Here is a 20497-nt window from a genome sequence, read left to right on the forward strand (position 1 = left end):
AGAAAGGCTTCTGCTGTGCTGGCTGAGTGTAGCTGTAGGGCCTGGTTAACAAAAGAGCTGAAAGAGCTCTCAGGGATGTACAATCTTGCAAAAGATCAGAAAACACTAGAAGATAACTTCAATTAGCCAAAAACAGTTTTTAAAGATGGCACTAGTTCAGTCAAATCCAGCAGCAAATGGCAATAACAGCTCATCAAAGAAACCCAGTCTCAGAGTGTCAGATCTTCCCAAATTGCGTTCGTCCTTCATTGCCAAAGAAGAAGACCATGCCGTCAGAGAAATGATGACTTTGTTTTGAGTGAGTGAGGACTGTGCAGGTCACCAGCCTCACTGCTCCTCCAGAGCCATCTGAATTCAGTGACCAGATATTCATCAGGATGCCTGGAGGTGACCTAGGATGTATTGGGAGGCCTTGGCCGCTTTAGGCCAAGGTCTTTGCAGGTACTCCCTTAGGGTGAGGCAATGCCCATTCATTGAATAGGACTGTTTAAGAAGTAGCCAGGGCATGAAAAAGAAAGACATCAGGCCAGGAGAGAAACAGCAACATTTACTGTTGATAATCACTCTAAAGCTAGGAAGGTCCAGAGGAGCCCTTAGGCAGGGTCCCATTGGCATCCCTGCTTCAGAGTGCAGTAGGTTTAAGGTTTCGGGACAGCCGAGCAGAGCCGAGGAGAGGAGAGGAGGGGAACTAGCCAGATGGGCATCTTTTGACCATCCTCTCCTCTTCTCTGCTCTGCTCTCCTCCTCTTCCCAAATTATTCATTATTTTTATTTAGCAATACAGAGGAAGAGAATGGAGCTGGTGATCTTTGACTTCCACTCCTATAGCTATTTTCTCATTGCTGACTTCCTTATAGATATAAAGAATTACACATTAATTTAAAAAATAAAATCTAAAAGCTAGAAAGGACCTCAGAAATTGATTTCTTAGACATTATCTAGTTACGAAAGAATCCCTTATCAAATAATGCCACTAAGTGGTTGTCTTTTCTCTGCTTGAAGATTACCAATGACCACTCACCGTCCTCAGAGGCAGCTCGTTCCACTTTTGAATAACTCTAATTGTTAGTGTAAATTTTCCTTTATTGAGTCTAAATTTGACTCTCTTTTCTGGGGTCCAGAATAGTAAGTCAAACTCTTATTCCACATACATGAAAACTGCTACGTATACCTTTTAAGTCTTCTTTTCTTCAGGCTAAATATGACTAGTTCCTTCAATCTAAACAGGAGTATGAATATGACTATTCAGTCTCTTGGGATTTGTCCTTTATTCATCATATTTCAAATGACAAGTTTCAAGATCACAAAAGGGTAGAGTTTAAGTTTTAGGGAAGTCATGGTTTATTAATGGCATTTCCCGCCCTATGGAGCCAGCTTGAGACCCCATCACCTGAAAGAGGGCCAGAAACCTGAACTGGCCAATCCCCCAAAACAAAACATTTTGGCCTGCTCTAAATTAACATGTCATAATCTTTTGGATACTCTCTGAGTGAACCCCAAAATCAAGCTGTCTGGGAGCATTCCCCAGTTTATGACTGATAAAGACCAGGCACCTTGAACCAAACACCATCTTAATTAATTTCTCTTATTGTTTTTCATTGATCCACTCATGACATTATAAGAGAAATACAAATAATTTCTCTTATGAAAGGTGACTTCTTTCTGCAGCAGACATCCCCTTTGATGTGCTCCTACATCTATTGTCATGCAGCCATTTTTCGTGGCTCCGTGAGTTATTGATCTTGTTAAGACAGTACCTTGACACTTTTATTTTATGACATCCTGGGAGCGCCCTCTTGTTTTATGGAAACTATAATTTTGGCTGACACATGCATTCTGAGGAAGAGAAGATAGGGAACACTCCCTTGCTCTGTGGGTATATAACCTGTGCAGCTAAACCCCAAAGTGAGCTCATTTCCAAATGACTCCCATGCATTCATATGAACGTCCACTAGTGTTGAGAGAAATAAATGTACATAAAACCTAATTTTGTTTGTCTTTTCTTAGAACAAACTTTTAAAGGTTGACACTCTCTAAAATGTCAGTTTTTGAAAGGTCTATTTCCCTCAACTATTAGTCAAAATAAAATGCTTTCTTCAATTTAGCAATTTAAGGCTCCATCTAACCTTTAAGAGCCTTCCTAAGAATTAGAGATTATTTCTAACCAGTTGGTATAACATTTTTTGCCAAGCTATTTTGACAACCTAAATATCTAAAGAATCTTTTAATCTGTAATTCCAACAGTATTCTGGGGATAAGATTTTAGTATGTCTGTTGAGTAGGAAATACTTGTTTAAGTGGCTTTTTTTGTACCACATTGCTTCAGTGCTCCTCCCCTTGCCCTGAAGAATTCCTGGAAAGTACTCCTCTGTGAGTTTCAAAACCTCATGAGCATCCTACCAAAAATGGCTACATTGTAATAGAAAGCTCCCCCATCAAAGAGAATGTCTGCTGCACAGAGAAGCCACCTTTCATAAGAGAAATTATTTATATTTCTCTTATAATGGCACGAGCGAAACTGAGTTCTGTAGTCATTTAATGATTCCATCTCAAATTCATTCCTAAAGATTTGATCTATATCCATGCACAGAAGAAAGTCATCTTCATACTGAATGGGATTCCCAATGTGTTCCCCAATGATCTTCATGCATATCATACTAATGTCATACCATCTCCTCTCTCCATGAATTCCAAATACTTTGAATGTATGAAGATGACCCAGTTTTATCCAAGGCATCCTAGAGGAGTTATCCACCATGATATAAAATATAACATTATGGCCAACCATGAAATGCTACTTTGAAGAGAAAAGGAAAGGCTCCAACTAGATAGCTAGATATCTGGGAAACAGAGAAAACAAAATTATTCTTATAGAAGTTAGGGGCTAGGATAAAAATGATGCTATTGTACTTAACCATCTTATAGTGTATTTTCATGGTAAATTTTCCTGGTCATACTATAAGAGTGGGAATCACGGAACACTATGATCGCAGATGAATTATGATCTCAGGTGACCAAAAGGGCAATGGAACTATATATGGTGGATGTGAGCAGGCTGTGTGGCTTATTCAGGATGACTTGCATATGAAATCTTTTACAAAGGATTTACTGGATATGTATGTCTGGGGAAAAAAAGATTCAGGGGTGGAATGAAGAATAACAGATGGGTACCTGGATTGTTGTGTGTTGGCAACCATAACAGATAGACGGCCTCTAGGGTTTAATAAATTGTATTCTCTATGGAGGATTACCTCTGTGATCAAATATAAAGTCCTTTGGAATTTAAAGCTCTTCACAATCTACCTTTCCAGTTTTCTTATACTTTACTTCCCTTCCACTCATTTCTATCATCTAGCTCAATTGGACCACTTGCTGTTCCTAGCCCACAGTGTTCCATCTCCTGTCTCTGGGCCCTTGAACTGTTTGTTCTCTATCCCTAGAATGCTCTCCCTCTGCATTTATGCCTCTTAGAGTCCCTGACTTCCTTTGTGATTCAGCCCAAATCCTACCTTCAGGAGGTGACCTTTTTCAGCTCTCTCACCCCCAGAAAGCCAGAGCTTTCACTCGTAAGGTTATTTTTCAATTACTCTGTGTGCGTCATGTATATGCCTATTTTTTTTATATGTGTGTAAGCTCCTTGAGGGTAGGGTCTGTTTTTCCTACCTTTATGTTTCAGATACTTAGCACAGTGCCAGGCACGTAATTAAGTGCTTAATTGCCAACAAACATTTACTAAAAACTTACCATGCATCAGGTAATGTGCTTAGCCACTAGAGATATAAATAAGAAAAAGAAAGATAGTCCCTGTCCTTGAGTTTACTATCTAATGAAGGAAGATAATACACAGAAAGAAACTGTAAAGCTGGGAGAAGGGTGGCACCAGTGTATGGGGAGTGGGGAGGGTGATGGGAGTGCATGATGTTTCTGGAGTGGAAATGAAGCAAAGTAGCTGATGGTAAATGAAGTTAGCTGGGAAAGTCTGAACCCTCTATAAAGGGAGGTCAGGGAGGACTTCTTTGCTCTCTTTTCCAGTCCTCCAGTCAGAGGATTATAATAAATAAGAAATGTGAAATTTTTGTTAATTGACTGACTAATGAAAGGACAAGAATCCCACAGGTAATGGGGACTGAATGGGTTAGTAGTGTGATTAATGATCATGAATCCCCCGAATTATATAAGTATCTACTGTGTTTGGGAGTGATGTGCTAGAACAGGGATGGGGAATTTGCTGCCTTGAGGCCACATGTGGCCCTCTAGGTCCTCAAGTGCCTGCATCTAGATGGCCATGTGTGGCCTTCAGGCTTCAGGTTCCCCACTCCTGTGCTAAGATTAATTAGGAGCACTTTGGGGAGCTTTAGTAAATAGATGTGTGCTCTCCCTATGATTCTAAAATGCCTGTAATAGGCTCTGTTTTTATCTTTGCTCTTCTGAACACTTATCTTCTTTTGAGACTCAGTTTAAGTCCTGTTCCCTTCATGAAACTTTCCTTCAAGTTTTCTCTAAAAGGCAACAAAGATGCTTGGTTGATCCCTGTTGGTAATGGGCCTGGAATCAGGAAGACTGAGTTCAAATTTGGCCTCAGACACTTACTTGTTATGTGACCATGTGCAATTTACTTAACCTCTATTTGCCTCAGTTTCCCCAACTATAAATGGGAATAACAGCACCCACCTCAGATGGTTATTATAAGGAGCAAAGGGGATAAGATTTATAATGATATGTTTTAAAATTGCTTATATATGATCTTATATAAATATATTTATTTATAATGCTTAGCATACTCCCTGGCACATAGTAGGCACCATATAAATGTTTATTCTTTTCCGATCTCCTTCCAGGGCACCTACGACCATAAGAAGTCTCACTCAGAGAATTGGGGCCGCTCCCACTTGGTCACAGAAGTCACCATATCCTTTCACATAGAGATGATGGAGGTTGCCAATGGCACTGTACATTTTTGCATATCCTTAATGTTGTAGGACACAGTAAATCTTTTGCTAGCTGCTTAAAGATTTACGAATGTCACATTTTGTCCAACTGTCAAAGCTAACACCGGTTTGATCTAGAACTGGCTTCAGACCTGCCCTTAGTACATATCCATCACCTTCACTAATTTCCAATATTCTCTGTTTCCTTCCTTTGCCTTGAATTATGTACAGAATGTTGTGTTTCCTTACTAGAATATAAGTTCCTGGAGGGCAGGAAGTGTTTTTATTTTGTCTTTATATTCTGAACACCTAAGCACTTAGTACTGCCTAGTAAATGTTCTGAACTGAATTACATCTGGAGAAATTGTTTTATAATTATCTTAATATAAATCCTTTGGGTCTTGGCAGGTTATTTGCCCAACATTGAGTACATTTGTACTTGCTTCAATTTTAAATCGCATCTCTCTATAATTTTTTCTGGTTCTTGTTAATGATGTACAGTAAGACTAACAATATTTCTGAGGTTTTTCCTATATCCTGCTATTTTGTTGAAGTTATTCATTGTCTTTATTAATTTTTGTTGATTTTCCTGGGTTTCCAAATAAACTGCCAAATCATCTATAACTACAGATATTTTCATTTTTTCTTCACTAATGTTTATTGCTCTAATTTATTTTCCTTGTCTCACTGCTCTGGCTAGGATTTCTCAGAATATGTTAAAACATAATGATGGGATTAGGCAGCCTTGTTTTTTTCTGTCTCTTGGTCTGAAGGCGTCTAATATTTCTCCAGTGTTGATAATTCTTTCTGTTGTTGTTCAGGTCAATACTGTTTATTGTGTAAAGGAAAAAGCCTTTCTTTCTCATGCTTTTTAGTATTTTTTATGTAAATAGGTATTGTATTTTTTTTCCATCTATCACCATAATCATGTTATTATTTCCTTAATGTTTTATCATAGATAAATTTCTAGGACAAATAATAAAAAATGATATTTATATATAATACTTTTAACATTGGCAAAGCCCTTAAGGAAGGAAACAGGTATTCATTAAGCATGTCCCATGTGCCAGACACTGTGCTAAGCACGTTAAAAATATTATTTGATTTGATCCTCATCGCAACTATTAATCATCACTTTGCAGGTGAGGAAATTGAGGCAGAAAGAGGTTATGTAACTTGCTCAGGACCAAATAGCTAATAAGTGTCTGAGACTTGATTTGAATTCAGACCTGGCACTCTATTCATTGCACCACCTACCTGCCTCTGTCTTCTTTTATATACCTTATTTCATGTGGGTTTCATAATAATTAAGTGAGGTATCTAATATTGGTATTGTTATAATGTTCATTTTACAGACAAGGAAATTGACGTTCAGTGATTTGCACGTACTTATTAGATAGCTTTCAAGATGCAGCTCTGACATCCTCTTCTGATCCCTGCAATTGCTAGTGCCCTTCCTCCCACATTATCCTACATTTAACTCCTTTGTATATATTCCATTTATTAATTTTATATTTATACTGTACATATTTTTATATGCTCTTGCTACTTCCCACATTAGAATGCAATTACCTTGCAAGTAGATTATTTCATTCTTCATACTTGTGTCCCCATCATCTCTTCCACAGAGTAGAAGCTTAATAAATACTTTCTGATTGGTTGATAAGCATTAGACACAAAATATGAAATCTTCCTAAGTCCAGCATTTTATCCACAATACCATGTGACCTCATAAAGAGCGATCTTTATGAAGTGTCCTTTTCATTTCTTGCATCAACTATATTAATCTCTTCTCTTTCTTTGACTTAGCCTTCCCTGGTTTGTGGATAAGGACCATATTTGTCTTGTGAAAAAGTGTCCAGTGTTGATTTAATTTTTAAAAATGGTCTACAACAAGTGTTTTTTTCCTGTATATATTTGATAGAATTCACTTTTGAATATATCTGGCCCTGCTTTTTTTATATGGCAACTCAGTGATGGCCTAGTCAATTTTTTCCCTATTATTTATTTAATGTATCTCTTCCATATTTTTGTATGTATCTATTCATTTTCTTCTATTATCAGTTTTGTTTTCACATAGCTCTGTGTAATAGTCTCTGCCAATTTTCTTCATTTCTTTGCCCTTTGTTGTAGGTTTTCCCTTATATTTTTTTTTATTTTGGCAATTTTGTTTTCCCTTCTCTTCTTTTTGATTAACTTTGTGGATGCTTTTATGTTTCAGTGTTCGTACGATATCATGAATTTAGCTTTCTCCAGAGATACAGTATGCAATTCACCAAATCTCTTCTCATTCTTGACAACTTTTGTCCATGTCCTTTCAACCCATAAATCCTCTTTCATGGTATGTTGGGGACTTTTCTCTAGGACTTCTCACTGTGAGTGGGTGCCATTGGGGAACACAGGCTGTGTGATAGCTATCCCTCATTTTCAAAACATGGCTGGTCCATCTCCTTTTCCATTTATACATCTCTGATTTTATCTCTCTGAAAGATATGTATATATACATATACACACATATACATATATGTATTATATGTTATATAAATATGCAAAGAATACCATCCAATTGATTTAAAATGATGGGGAGTTGGACATTTTAGTAGTAGTCAGGAATGTAATTGTTAACTGTTTCTGGCCAAGACAAAAGAGGCAAAGAGTTCTGGTAAGTTGGTGCCAAATAACCCTGAAGATCTTGCCAGATAATATCAAGGGCATTAAGTCTGTCATTTGATGTGTCATGGCAATGAAGTGTCTATTTCAGGTCAGAAATATGAGCAGATCTTGGTGGGAGTGGATGTTGCTAAATGTATTCTTGGAGAATGTGGTTGGAGATGCTATCACTTACTGTGAGAGGTAAATGAAAGACTGGCACCACCACAGATGTAGTCGGTCAGTCAAAATTAACTAAGTGCCTAGTATATAGTCATATACTCTCAAGTACCATAGTCTACTACATAGCTGAGTTTAAACTGAATGTAGACCTAAACAAATAAAACAAAAACATAAATCCAAAGGAAAAATCTTTTTCCAAGTCCCTTAAAAATCTTGACTTTGACAAGACCTTGACTTGGTTCTGTTTCTTGGTTGTCCATGACTATGGCCTAATGGAAGGACCAAAGGCTTTGGAGTCAGAGGAGCTGATGTCAGGTACAGGCTCTGCCACTTAGGAGACATGTGATGTTGGGCAAATTTTTCCATCTCTCTAGGTTTCCAGTTTTTTCATCTACAAAATTATAGGATCGTATATCTAGAACTAGAAGGGACCTTACAGGTTATTTAGTTCAACTTCCCCATTTTATAGATGAGGAAACTGAGGGACAGAGGGGATAAATGATTTGACCAGAGTCGCAAAGCTAATAAGTATCTGATGGAGGATTCAAACTCAGGTTTTCTTGACTCCCAGTCCAACACTCTATCCACTGGGCCAACTCACTCCCTCAAAATGAGGGAATTGAACTACATATTTTCTAAAAGTCCTTTCCAGCTCTAAATCTAGATAATTTCCCCATCATCTTTTGAATTACAAGCCCAAATTAAATGCGATCAACATCATTTGCAACTTGGAACTCCCAATGACAAGCAGAGATTCTCTACCCAAATGCAGCACTTGTGGAAAGCAAAACTTTTGAGAAGTGCCTTGAGACAAATTCTCAAAGGAGATGGTGTCTACCTTAATATAGTAGCTTTTTCCAGTCACGTAAATATGTTTACGTGAAAAAAAAAATGGTAAGGAGAAGTAGATACAAGGAGAAGGGGATAACTTTTTTTAAAAAATAATTGCCACTTAGTTTTCAAGTCATGTATACTGTTATGGAATGTTACTTTGAGTTCTGTTCAAGTTAGAGACAAAGATGAGGTTGGGGTTCAAGCAAAAGGCAATTTCTCATTTTATCATCATGTGAGAGACAGAGAGACAGACAGAGACAGACACACATACACAGAGAGAGACAGAGACATACACAAAAAGAGAGACAGACAGAGACAGAGACACACGGAGACAGGGAGATGAGAGAGAGAGAGACAGAAAGAGACAGAGATAGAGAGACAGAGTCAAAGAGCGACAGAGACAGACAGACATACACACACACACAGAACCACCCTCAGAATCATCAACAAGATCTTGATTTAATTCCCACATCTGACATATGAGGCAAGTTGCTGAATGTCTTTTTCCCAGGCAACTAAGGCTGTATGTTACAGAGCAGGCACAGACCTGCATTATCATAGATTTAGAACTGGAAGGAACCTTCATTTCACAGCTGATGAAAATAAGAAATGGGGATGTTGAATGGCTTGTACAGAATTACACAGCCAGTAATTGTCTGAAGAAAGATAAAGGGAGTTTCCTTGCCAAGAATTTCTTGTACCAGTAAAATCACAGGCTTAGTTCTCCCCACCCCCTCCCAAGAAATTAATGTATATATTTATAAATTTCTTTAAGCTCATAAAATGACTTTTTAAAATCAGTCATCAGAGGGTAAAAATGTTTGGATCCATCATTGTTTCTCAGTTATCTGTAAGAATATTCACTAATCATTATCAAAGTCGTTAGTAAAATCAGTACCAGAAATAGAATCTTTTTTCCTTTGAAGAATGTAGGAAAAATGATTTATAATTTTATTTGGGAAAATTATCATACTGTTTAAATCCAACCCAATGTAATTAAAGGTTGTCTGCATCCAGAATTTCACTTGACCTTTGTAACTCTCTAGGAATGTTGGAGATGTCTACAAGATATTTTGAATTCTCCTAGGTCACGGATCCACCCAAACTATTTTTGTTTTGGATCCACCCAAGCTTGTGTTTTGGCTTTGCCCAAATTTTTTTGAATGCTTCCAGCTATTCATATCTATCTGGATCTACCTTGCTTTCAAGTCATCCTCTCGGGGAAATTGCTTAACTGTGTATGGTTCTTGTGCAGTCACTTTTGCCTAAATTCCATACAATATAAACCTTTCAGAGCCTGGGGAGAGGGAGCCACATCTCCTTTCTGGCTTGCTTTCCTGTGCCAAATGACCTAATACATTTCTTGCTAAAACTATTTAGAATTTGGGGATCTGTTCTCATGAACAATACGAGCATATTCCTTCTCTGAAAGGGAAGAAAACAGAGAAAAAATAAATGAATCCAAGATGAAATATGGTAAAATCTGCCTCCCTACTTCCTAAGGAGTTATTTATGAACATTGAATGAACACTCTGTGGAGTTTCTGCCGCTCATTTCGGGTAATGAATAAGTTAATTCTTGAGAGTTACCATGAGGGAGTGGATAGAGTTGGCCTTGACTTGGGAATACTCTTATTTCTCACACACACTGGCCAGGTGACCCTGGATAATCCATTTAATCCCTTAGTATTCTATCCAAATCTGTAAGTAGTAGTTACTTTTCCTCCCACCCCCACTCAAACAACCAGTTCCAATTGGGCAATGTTGCTATTTCCTCCTCCTCCTCTTCATCCTTCTCCCTTCCCTCCTCCTTCTTTTCTTTATCTTCTTCCTCTTTCTCCCCTCCTCCTCGTTCCTCTTCTCCTCCACACCCTCCTCCCCCTCTTTCTCCATCTGTCCACATGGGGAGTCATACCCTTACATGTAGGTACTCTGTTCAAAAGAATATAAATTTTGGTCACTCATACTTTGTAATGTATCTTGTGGTTTGGAGGTTCAATTTGTTTTTCTTCCCTATTTATTTATTATATCATTTTTTTTAAACTGGGACAATTAACTCCTTTGTCTCATGTAGTTTTCATTTATAATTTTTTGAAATATGGCTCTGAAAAGCTAGGCTTTGATAAAGCCCATTGGGATTCAAATGGAGCTACCTGACTATGCCTTTTATACCAAATCACTCTGACTCTGACTGATCCGCTAATAACAGGTTCCAGCCCAAGCCTCACTTACTCATTGTTTAGGTTTTGATGGCTCAGAGTGAGTGTAAATAGCAATTGTCTCTGTTCTGGCCAGAAACTCTGAGGGTCTTCACCTCCCAGATCGATTCTTCTGTGAAAGCAAACTAAGCCATCTTTTGCTCAGCTCTTACCTAGCCTTTAACTACTAAATGGGTTTTGCTTCAGACAAACTGAAACCTGGGAAAGATTTTAGCTTAAAAAGGCCAAGCTCTCCCGCTATAATCAGACAGATTGCCCGTTGTCTTGCCATCAGACTCTGGAGGAGACAGCTCTGCCTCACTTAAGTCCAAGTCACATGCAAGACAAGACATCACTTTTCTGATGCTGTTGGTCCTTTCCAAGAATGAAGCACAAACAATATCTCTGACACTGGCCACATAATCCTGGATAATCCACCTAAACCCTTCATACTCTATCCAACTCTTCAAGACTTTTGCTGATCTGCATTGGTAGATGGTAGATTGGTAGACATCTGAACCAAACCTCACCACAACCTCAGTTCCCAAACACTTGACTAGAATGTTCTTTGTCAAGTCAACATATACTCATATTGAACTTTCTTTTCTTATTTTATGGGGGGTTATCAGTCAACTCAACTTCTTTCATCACACCTTGACAATCACAGAAGCTTTCTGGTTCTTTTTTTTTTTTTAGGAATACCTGCACATTATGAAACGATCTGTCACTACCAGCATGGTGCTTAATCCCTTTCTCTCTCTTTTCAGTGAGAATAACTATACACATATGCTCCAAAGGTCACTGGTACTTGTACTCCCCAAATGAGAAGTCCTAACCAATAGCACTTTACTATGTAATCAAGTGCAGGCCTCATACTTCCCACATCTACTTCCATCTTATAGTTCTTTCTTGATCCAAATGTCCCAAATGATCCTTTAGCACTTTCATGGTCATGTAACAGAAGGCTTTGAGTAGCATTGAACCTCTTGTTGGATCTAATATAGCTTTTAATGTTGTTGTTTTATCTTTCAGTCATGTCTGATGCTTTGTAACACCATTTGGAGTTTTCTTGGTAAAAATAATGGAGTTGACCGTTTCCTGCTCTAGCTCTATTTACAGGTGAGGAAACTGAGGCAATAGGGTCAAGTGACTTGCCAAGGGTCACATAGCTGGTAAGTGTCTTGAGGCTGGATTTGAACTCAGATCTTCCTGACTCTTGGTCTGGCAATCTATCCATTGCAAAACTGATATAGCTAAGAATATTAATAATAGACCTAATATTAATAATGGGGAAGCTAGGTAGCACACTGGATAGAATCAGGAAAATTCATCTTCATGAGTTCAAATCCAACCTGACGCTTACTAGCTGTATGATCCTGTGTAAGTCACTTAATCCTGTTTGCCTCGATGTCCTCATTTGTAAAACAAATTGGAGAAGGAAATGGCAAACAGCTCCAATGACCTTGCCAAAAAAACCCCAAAAATGGATTCATGGAGTGTAAGATATGACTGAATAACAATATTAACAATAGGTTCAATAATAGGCCTATTGCATGACTTCTTCCCCTTCTCTCATCTTAACAGCAGGGTGCCCTCTGAGGACTAAAGGTTTTGTCCCTGAGGGCCATTCTCCCATTTTTTTGGCCTGGATCCTTTTCTCATAGTCCTTCATAATACAGGTGGTCCTGTCACCAGTCAGCCTTGGATGAAGGAGGAAGGAAAATTGATACAAAATTGACATCCATTCATGGCAAACTCTCTGATGGGAATTTCAGGCTCTCAGCTTCACTTTCACGGTCTTTATTACGTTTCAGTCAGATTTTGCTAGTAGTTTATCTCCCTGTGTATCACAGATTGTCCTTGTCCCATCCCTTGCAATCACCATGGTTTTGGACATGCAGGGCAGTAAAGGGTAGAGTACTGTATTTGCACTCACACTAATCCTCCCAGTTGACTAACACATGCTTCATTTGCAGTTGCCTAGCGCCACTACCCATCTCTAGTTGATAGCATGTAACTTACAAAATACACGGGTGTCTTGCTGTCTTTTCAAACTTAAAATCAAACTCAATACACGCAGTGTCCAAATGCAGTGACAGTCCACTTCAAAGTTCAAAACTCTAACGCATGGATGGGATAATGAGAGGCATTGTCAATGAGTCCTCTGCTAGTAATGCAAGAGGTCTCTGGCAGCTATCAGACCCCTTTTATTAAATTATTACTAGGTGCTATCGGTTGGCATTAGTGGGTAACACAAAGGATATATTTGGATATGCAAATCCTGGTGCAGCTGACCAAGTCCTTGGAGATCTCATGTTACTTGCCCCAGTGATCTCCCAAGGGTGCCAAAGTGTGGATGTCAAACTGTTTCTTTTTGTTCTTCTGTTTCTTATTATTACTACTCATGATAATAGCTAGCATTTATATGGTGCTTTAAGGTTTGCAGAGTAACACACATATATACATATGTATATGTAATAAATCAATTCATTTGATCCTTACTACGTCTCTGTGAGGTAGGTGCTATTATTAACCCCATTTTATGGATGAGGAAACAGAAGCTGAGAGAAATTAAATGACTTGCCCAGGGTCATATAGCCAGTAAGTATCTGAGGTAGGTTTTGAATTCAGATCTTCTGGATTCCATGTCCTGTGCTCTGCCACCTAGCAAATTACCCTTGTCCATATGCTGAAAAGTGAGATAGAGCATTGCTAGGCTTGGAAATTATGGTATATTTCTTCATGAATTTCTGGTAGCAACCATGGAATCCTAAACTTTCATGTTCAAAAGACATGGGGATCACTATTTATTGAGACAGTATACAATCTATGTACTTGACAGATGCTCTGTACACTTGGCCCTTCTAAAAACGATGACTTCAGATGAGTGGCTTCTAGTTGATTTCACACCTTCAGCCATGTTTCTACTTGACTAAAATCTTTCCAAATCTTGTGAGATACACTAACATCTCCAAGAACTTCATATCGCTTACCATAAAATCGTACTACTGACCAACAGCTGAAAAGTGACAAGGACCCCAGAAATCTCTTGAGGACATGTGTTGTAGTTGATAGAATTCTATTAGGTAGACTAAAGTTTTCTTTTCCTTATCTTCTTCTGCCATGGGGATCTGATAGTATCAAACAGCAGAGGATAAGGCATCCTCTATACAAAGTTTAAATAAAACTAATTATTGCCTCTGGTAGCTCACTAGCTACAAGCAAGTACAAACAATACAAACACAACAAGTATGTGGTTCTAATGTGTGTGTGTGTTGGTCCTTCGTTGCCAAAGAGGACTATATCATCTGAGAAATAATGACCTGACTTGCCTTGACTTTGCTTTGACTGAGGGAGGGCTGTGCAGGTCACCAGCCTCACTTCTCCTCCAGAGCCATCTGAATTCAATGACCAGATATTCATCAGGATGACTGGAGATGACCCAGGATGAGGCAATTAGGGTTAAGTGACTTGACCAAGGTCACACAGCTAGTGAGTGTCAAGTGTCTGAGGTGAGATTTGAACTCAGGTCCTCCTGACTCATGCACTGGTGATCTATCCATTGCAACATCTAGTTGCTCATGTAGTTCTAGTAGAAACCCAAGAGAACAACTAGAATATCTCTGAACTGAGAAGTCTTGCTGATATGCCTGGCTAGTGTGTGGTTTACCAATGTTCAGCCCCAGGACTGTGCCCTAAAACCGCAGACTGGCCATAGAAATTCACATACAAGGATCAAGCAACATTTAGATCCCTACAGCAAGTAACACAACCAGACAAATCAGTTACCACACAGGATTCCTGCTCTAACCTATCTGAAGAAAACAACCACAAAAAACCTTGAGAATGCCTGGAAAAGGCAACAAAAGGAAAACTCAACAAGCCAGAATGCTGGATTTCACAAGGACAATAATGAATAAAGGTGAATTATATTTTTTTCTTATCGTCCCTCTAATCCCTTTATTTTGTTTTATCAATAACTGGGTGTTTGGTGTACAGTAAATATCTCTGGGATTAGATGGATCTGTGTGAGGATGTTTATTCCAAAGAATATTTCCCTGTCCGGTTGGCTGTCTTATTGCATCAGTAAATCTCTGCTGTTGACACCTAAGATGAAATGCTATAGAACAGAAAGCCTTGTCCTTTCAGAAGGTGCACGTCATTGGCTTGAAGTGAATAAGGTTTCATGGAAGGTAAGTGGAGATATTAAGAAATTATTATCAGAAGAACAGAGATGATTTGTTGGGTGAGTCATTAAATAAAAGATGTCAGACCTCAGAAAGAATTTTCTAAGGCCAGAAAAGTAGTTATTGAATGGCCCATGGAAGATGCATAGATTATTTAAAGGCAAAATGAAAGACATGGATCACCTCTTTTTTTCCCCAAAAGGAGTTAGCTGTTCTAGTGATGTACTTCTATTCTGAGGCAATGAGTTTCCTGTGATAAGCTTATTTGAAGAACATTGAATATCATAGCCCAAAGAAAATAGCAAATCATGGTTGAAGTGAAAATACTGAAGATTCAGGATCACATTTGGGGGTATCTTGCCTCGCAGACCAGAATACTCTCTTGTTGAAAAAGCATCAATGAGAATAGTTGCCTGAGAATTCATTTGATACATATTGTGACAAAATGAGGATACCTACTCCCTTTCCCCCAACCTGACAGTGTAAAAAGGCAAAAGTCCACTATGTTCAGCCCAATACTACTACTACTACTACAATTATGTCACAATTCAAGGCTTGCAATGGGCTTTACCCACACTGTCTTATTTGTTCCTCACAGTAACTATTATCATCCCCAGTTTTATAAATAACAAAACTGAAGCTCAGAGAAATTGACTAAATTAGGATCACACAGGAAGTAGAGGAGGCTGGATCTGAACTCAGTTCTTCCAAATTGGTAAATCTAGTGGCCTATCCATCATGTCATGCTACCTCTCAATTGGCATGTTTCTGGATGATTCCATGCTGCCATCATGCAGGCCTATGGAAAAGTTGCGGCCGTAGGGTATCATCTCCTCTAATGATTGCTGGACCCTGGGGTTCAGCCTTGCTGGACTCCCTCTTCTCTGCCACCCCAACCAATATATATTGAAGGTCTATCATGTGCAAAAAAGATACTAGATACTTTGGGTAATGAAAAAGAAAAAGAAAGGCAAGAAAGAGTTTTTGCTCTCAGGAATCCGCAATCTAGTTGAGGAAAGAAAGGGACCTAGATGTTTAGTCCAGAACCGTGGCTTAGAGAGCTGACCCTAACACTACCTGTGTGTGAGTGTGACCCAAGGCAAATCAGTTCATTTTTCAAAGTTTCAGTTTCCTTCTCTTTAAAATGGTGATAATAATATTGATGCTACCAACTTTATAAGGTTTTTAGGAGGAAAGAATTTGTAAACAAAGTGCTCTAAAAAGAGGCATTATAACAATAATAATATCTATTATTAATAATAGATAATAGTATTGTGCTTCTGTATAGTTCACTACAGCTAGTTGTATGTAGTCACATACCTAAAGTAGCATGAGACAATTGATAAATGGATTGTACAGATGTTATTCTAGGTCTTAGCCAGAAGGGCAGTCATTTTGGGTTGAGCTAGTCAGGGAAGACTTTACTGTGAAAATATTTGAACTAGGTTTTGAAAAATGAGTAGGATTTATTAATAATATTAACATTTATGTGGCACTTTAGAATTTGCAAAGCACTTTTCATACATTATCTCATTTGATCCTCTCAACAATGTGGGGAACAAGAGACACAAACAGTACCAGTGCAGAAAAACACAAGAGATACTCATAACAATCCAACGGAAGGCGAGTAGTTGGAGATAAGCTTGGAATGGTTGGTTGTAACCGATCATGGAATGTTTTAAATGCCATACTAGGCAATTAGTACTTTTTTTTGGTAGAGAATGAGGAAACATTGAAAGCTTTAGAGGAAGTGTGTGTGTGTGTGTGTGTGTGTGTGTGTGTGCTGACATAATCAAAGTTATACATTAGGGAAACGATTTTAGCAATGATAATAGGAAATGAAACAAGCATTTATTAAGTATCTACTATGTGCTACTTTACCAAGAAAATCCCAAATGGGATCACAAAGAATTGGACATGACTGAAACAACTGAACAACATTGACAAATGTGCCAAGTACTGTGCTAAGCATTTTACAAATATCTCATTTGGTCCTCACAACAACCCTGTGAGGAAGGTGCTGTTATTACCTCTATTTTATAGTGGAGAAAAATGAAGCAGACAGAAGTTAAGTGACTTGCCCAGAGTCACACAGCTAATAGGTATTGAGGCCAGATTAGAACTTAGGTCTTCCTGACCACAGGGCTGGTGCTCTGTCTACTGTGTCACACAGCTGCCTAAAAATATCTCAATTTAATATATCACTTTAAGGTTTATCAAACAATCTCCTCACATCTCATCTGAAAGGCAGACAGTACATGAATAACTAATCTGATTTTGCAGCTAAGCAAACAAGAAGTTAAGTGACTTCCCATGTATACAATTTCCATGGTATAAAAGGTACAAAGCTGACAAGTCTCAGTAGAAGTGTCAGGACTGCCAGGCTGGTGACCATATTAACTTTTGATGCTCAAGGAACCATCCCAAGTGAGTGTGCATATGCAATATTAGAACCTGAGTCTTATGAATAATCAGGATCCCCAAGGACACAAGACCATCAACCAATGAAACCCCTCCCCTATTGCTACATCACTGCTCTGTTTTAGACTCTTCTAGGAATATTACTTAGACTTTGGTTTAGCCCCCACCTACTTGTCCATACCCTTTTCCTTTCCCAGACCTTGCTGCTAATTCATCTGCCTTCAAGCCTCAAGGTCACAGATATAGTTAAGCAACAATGTAATTTGATTCTATATAAGCATAATAAAATATAGAGCAAAAGACATATTTTATAGAATGTAGCATTGCATTCAATCTAATGGCCCAAATCCCTCTACCACTCCAGTGCAGGAAAAAATCCCATTCATGTTGGCATTCATTTCTCAATTCAGTCAATGTGTCCTTCCTGTCCAATGTCTGGATCATAGGATCATAGAAAATCATTAGGCTTAAATACCATGGCTTTTAGCTGTATGGGCCAATATATAAGGAGATATGGCCTAACTCATAATAGACTGGGCATCTTAAAGTTCAGAAATCCCCTTCCATTGTGCCAAAAGGGCTACAAAACTGTGGATACCCTTGCTAGGTCTTTATGCCCAAGAGAAAAAAGGAAAAGGACCTATCTGTACAGAAAATAATTGTAGCAGCTCTTTTAGTAGTTACAAGAATCTGAAATTGAGGGGATGTCTACCTACTGGGGAATGGATGAACAAGTTGTATTATACGATTGTAATGTAATGTGCTATAAGAAACAATGAGCAGGATATTTCAGAAAAACCTGAATTTACATGAACTGATGCAGAGTGAAATGAGCAGAACCAGGGGAGAAGATTGTATACAGCAGCATCAATATTGTACAATGAGTAAGTATGAAAAATAGCTATTCTTAGCAACATAATGATCCAAGACAATCTCAAAGGACTCCTAATGAAAAATGCTATCTACCTCTAGAAAAAGAACTGATGATGTCTGAATACACACCATTTTTCACTTTTTTTCCTTCTTTCATTTTTCTTTTGGTTTGAGTTTTCTTTCACAAAATGAATAATATGGAAATATGTTTTACATGATTACATATGTCTAACCTCTCTCAGATTTGCTTATCTTCTTAGGCAGGGGCGAGAGAAGGAAGATAGAATATGGAACTCAAAACTTAAAAAAATCCAGATGTTAAAAATTGTCTGCACATGTAATTGGTGGGGGAAAATCAAAATATTATTTAAAAAAGAAACCCTGCTCCACACTCTGTCCCAGGTCTAACAACTGTTTGCTTCTACTCTGGCAACTTTCAATCTTCTGTGACTCCCAATATGGCCATTTTGGTATATTCATCTTGATAGCCCAAACACCCACCAGTTCTTGAAGTGTCACTTTCGGTGGAAAAGGTTGTTGCTTCAAGGTTCTTTGGGCCAGTCCTGCCAGCAGCAAGGAGACCATTGTGATTGTGTCTCCCTGTCTATTCCCTTTAAAAAAAGGCACCACCTCTGTATCAGTAGCCTTTTAGCCCTCCAAAACTCCCTAGCCAACAGCCCCCACAATACATCTTGGGAAGTAAAGTGGGCTGATGAAATGAGGACATTAAGAATTCTGGCAAGGGGGCTATAACAGTTCTGTTATACAGGTAACCAAAGAAAGAGTCATGGTCAGAAAGCAAGGTTCTTTTATGCAGTAGTTTCTATATCCAGAGTTATCACTAATTTGCTCTGTAGCCTTGAGCTAGTCACTTCTTTCTTTGGATCTCATTTTCCTCACCTGTAAGATATCAGGAATAATATCTACTCTGCTAAATATTCATGGAATTGTTCTGAAGCTCAAATGAATTCATGTATTTGAAAGTACCATTTACAAATTGATTGTATTATTGGATCAGAAGGCTTTTTGAAAAAAGCGTCTTGATGAAACAGATTAGTGGCAAAATACCAAGACACAGCATCTTTAAAAGTTTTCTCCCTATGTCCTGCTCATTCTGAATACAGAATGCTCTTGGTTATTCAACCCATTTTCCAGTGTAGAAGGAAGGGTTTTTGGTTATAAATATGAGTTCTTCCTATCTGTTAAGGTGTTTACCACAATGCAGTAAATACTATTGATCTTAGTGGATACAAAGGAGGAGGGACAAGTAGTAGTGTTTCTAAATGAGTAAAATGAGGAAATTCTAGGGAATCAAAAGAAAGGAACCCTTATCTCATGAGTCAATTGAAAGGCTTAAAGTTGAAAACTTACCACTTTTATTTTGTTTTGTTTTAATTTTTTTTTATATTATGAACTTGACAATCATCAAAATCACAGCTTTATTAATATGCCGAGAAAAACATGGAAGATTGTATATGAAACTATGGACTTCTACCATGTGTAGTTTGGATTTTTAGAAAGTACATACTAACAATATAGTGACATCATTTTTTCTGTTTGTGAACCTTCTAAACATCTTTTTGCCCTCTGTATAATTTTCAGTGTTTTATTGATGTTATTTTTTCCTCTTATCAGCTCTATCCCTGACCACTAACAACCTTCAAATAGAAACCTCTTAAAAATGTTTTTATAAATATCACCAGATGTGGAATTTCCATGTACACAGATAAATAGAAAATGAGAATTTCCTATAAAATCTAGATGAAGGTTCCCCACCCCTGGCAGTATCTTATGTATGGCTTATTTTCTTAAAGTACATTTTCATTCAGCGCAGTAGTACCAATAGAGCCCTGCTAGTCTGTGTTCCCTTCTGAATTTCTTACACATATATTCTTTGTTTTAAAAACATTGCTGGAAGGTTTTATTCCCCTTCTTTTTTGGGCATCACCATAACTAACCTCTTATTTCCCATAATTAGTTTCTTCCCCAACCCTATCAAAACAAACAAATAAGCACACAAATAATTAATGAATAAAGATATAAATAAACACATGAATAATTACAAATAAACAAATGAATAAGTGAACAAATGAATAGATTGATGAATGAACAAGCAGACAAACTTTTCCCTTATAACAAATAAGCATAATCAGAAAAAACAAATCCATACATTGGCTGTTCTGAAAAATGTATATCTTGTACAGTACATCTTTTCCATCACCTCC

General features: G+C 38.0%; 1 pseudogene; it reads right to left on the reverse strand.

Annotated features, from left to right (window-relative positions):
- Positions 1-2147: 2147 nt before the first annotated feature.
- LOC140518206 (N-acetyllactosaminide alpha-1,3-galactosyltransferase-like) lies at positions 2148-18857 on the reverse strand (annotated as a pseudogene).
- Between the last annotated feature and the right edge of the window lie 1640 nt (positions 18858-20497).

This window comes from Notamacropus eugenii, chromosome 1 (genome assembly GCF_028372415.1).
Source record: "Notamacropus eugenii isolate mMacEug1 chromosome 1, mMacEug1.pri_v2, whole genome shotgun sequence".
NCBI classification, from domain to species: domain Eukaryota; kingdom Metazoa; phylum Chordata; class Mammalia; order Diprotodontia; family Macropodidae; genus Notamacropus; species Notamacropus eugenii.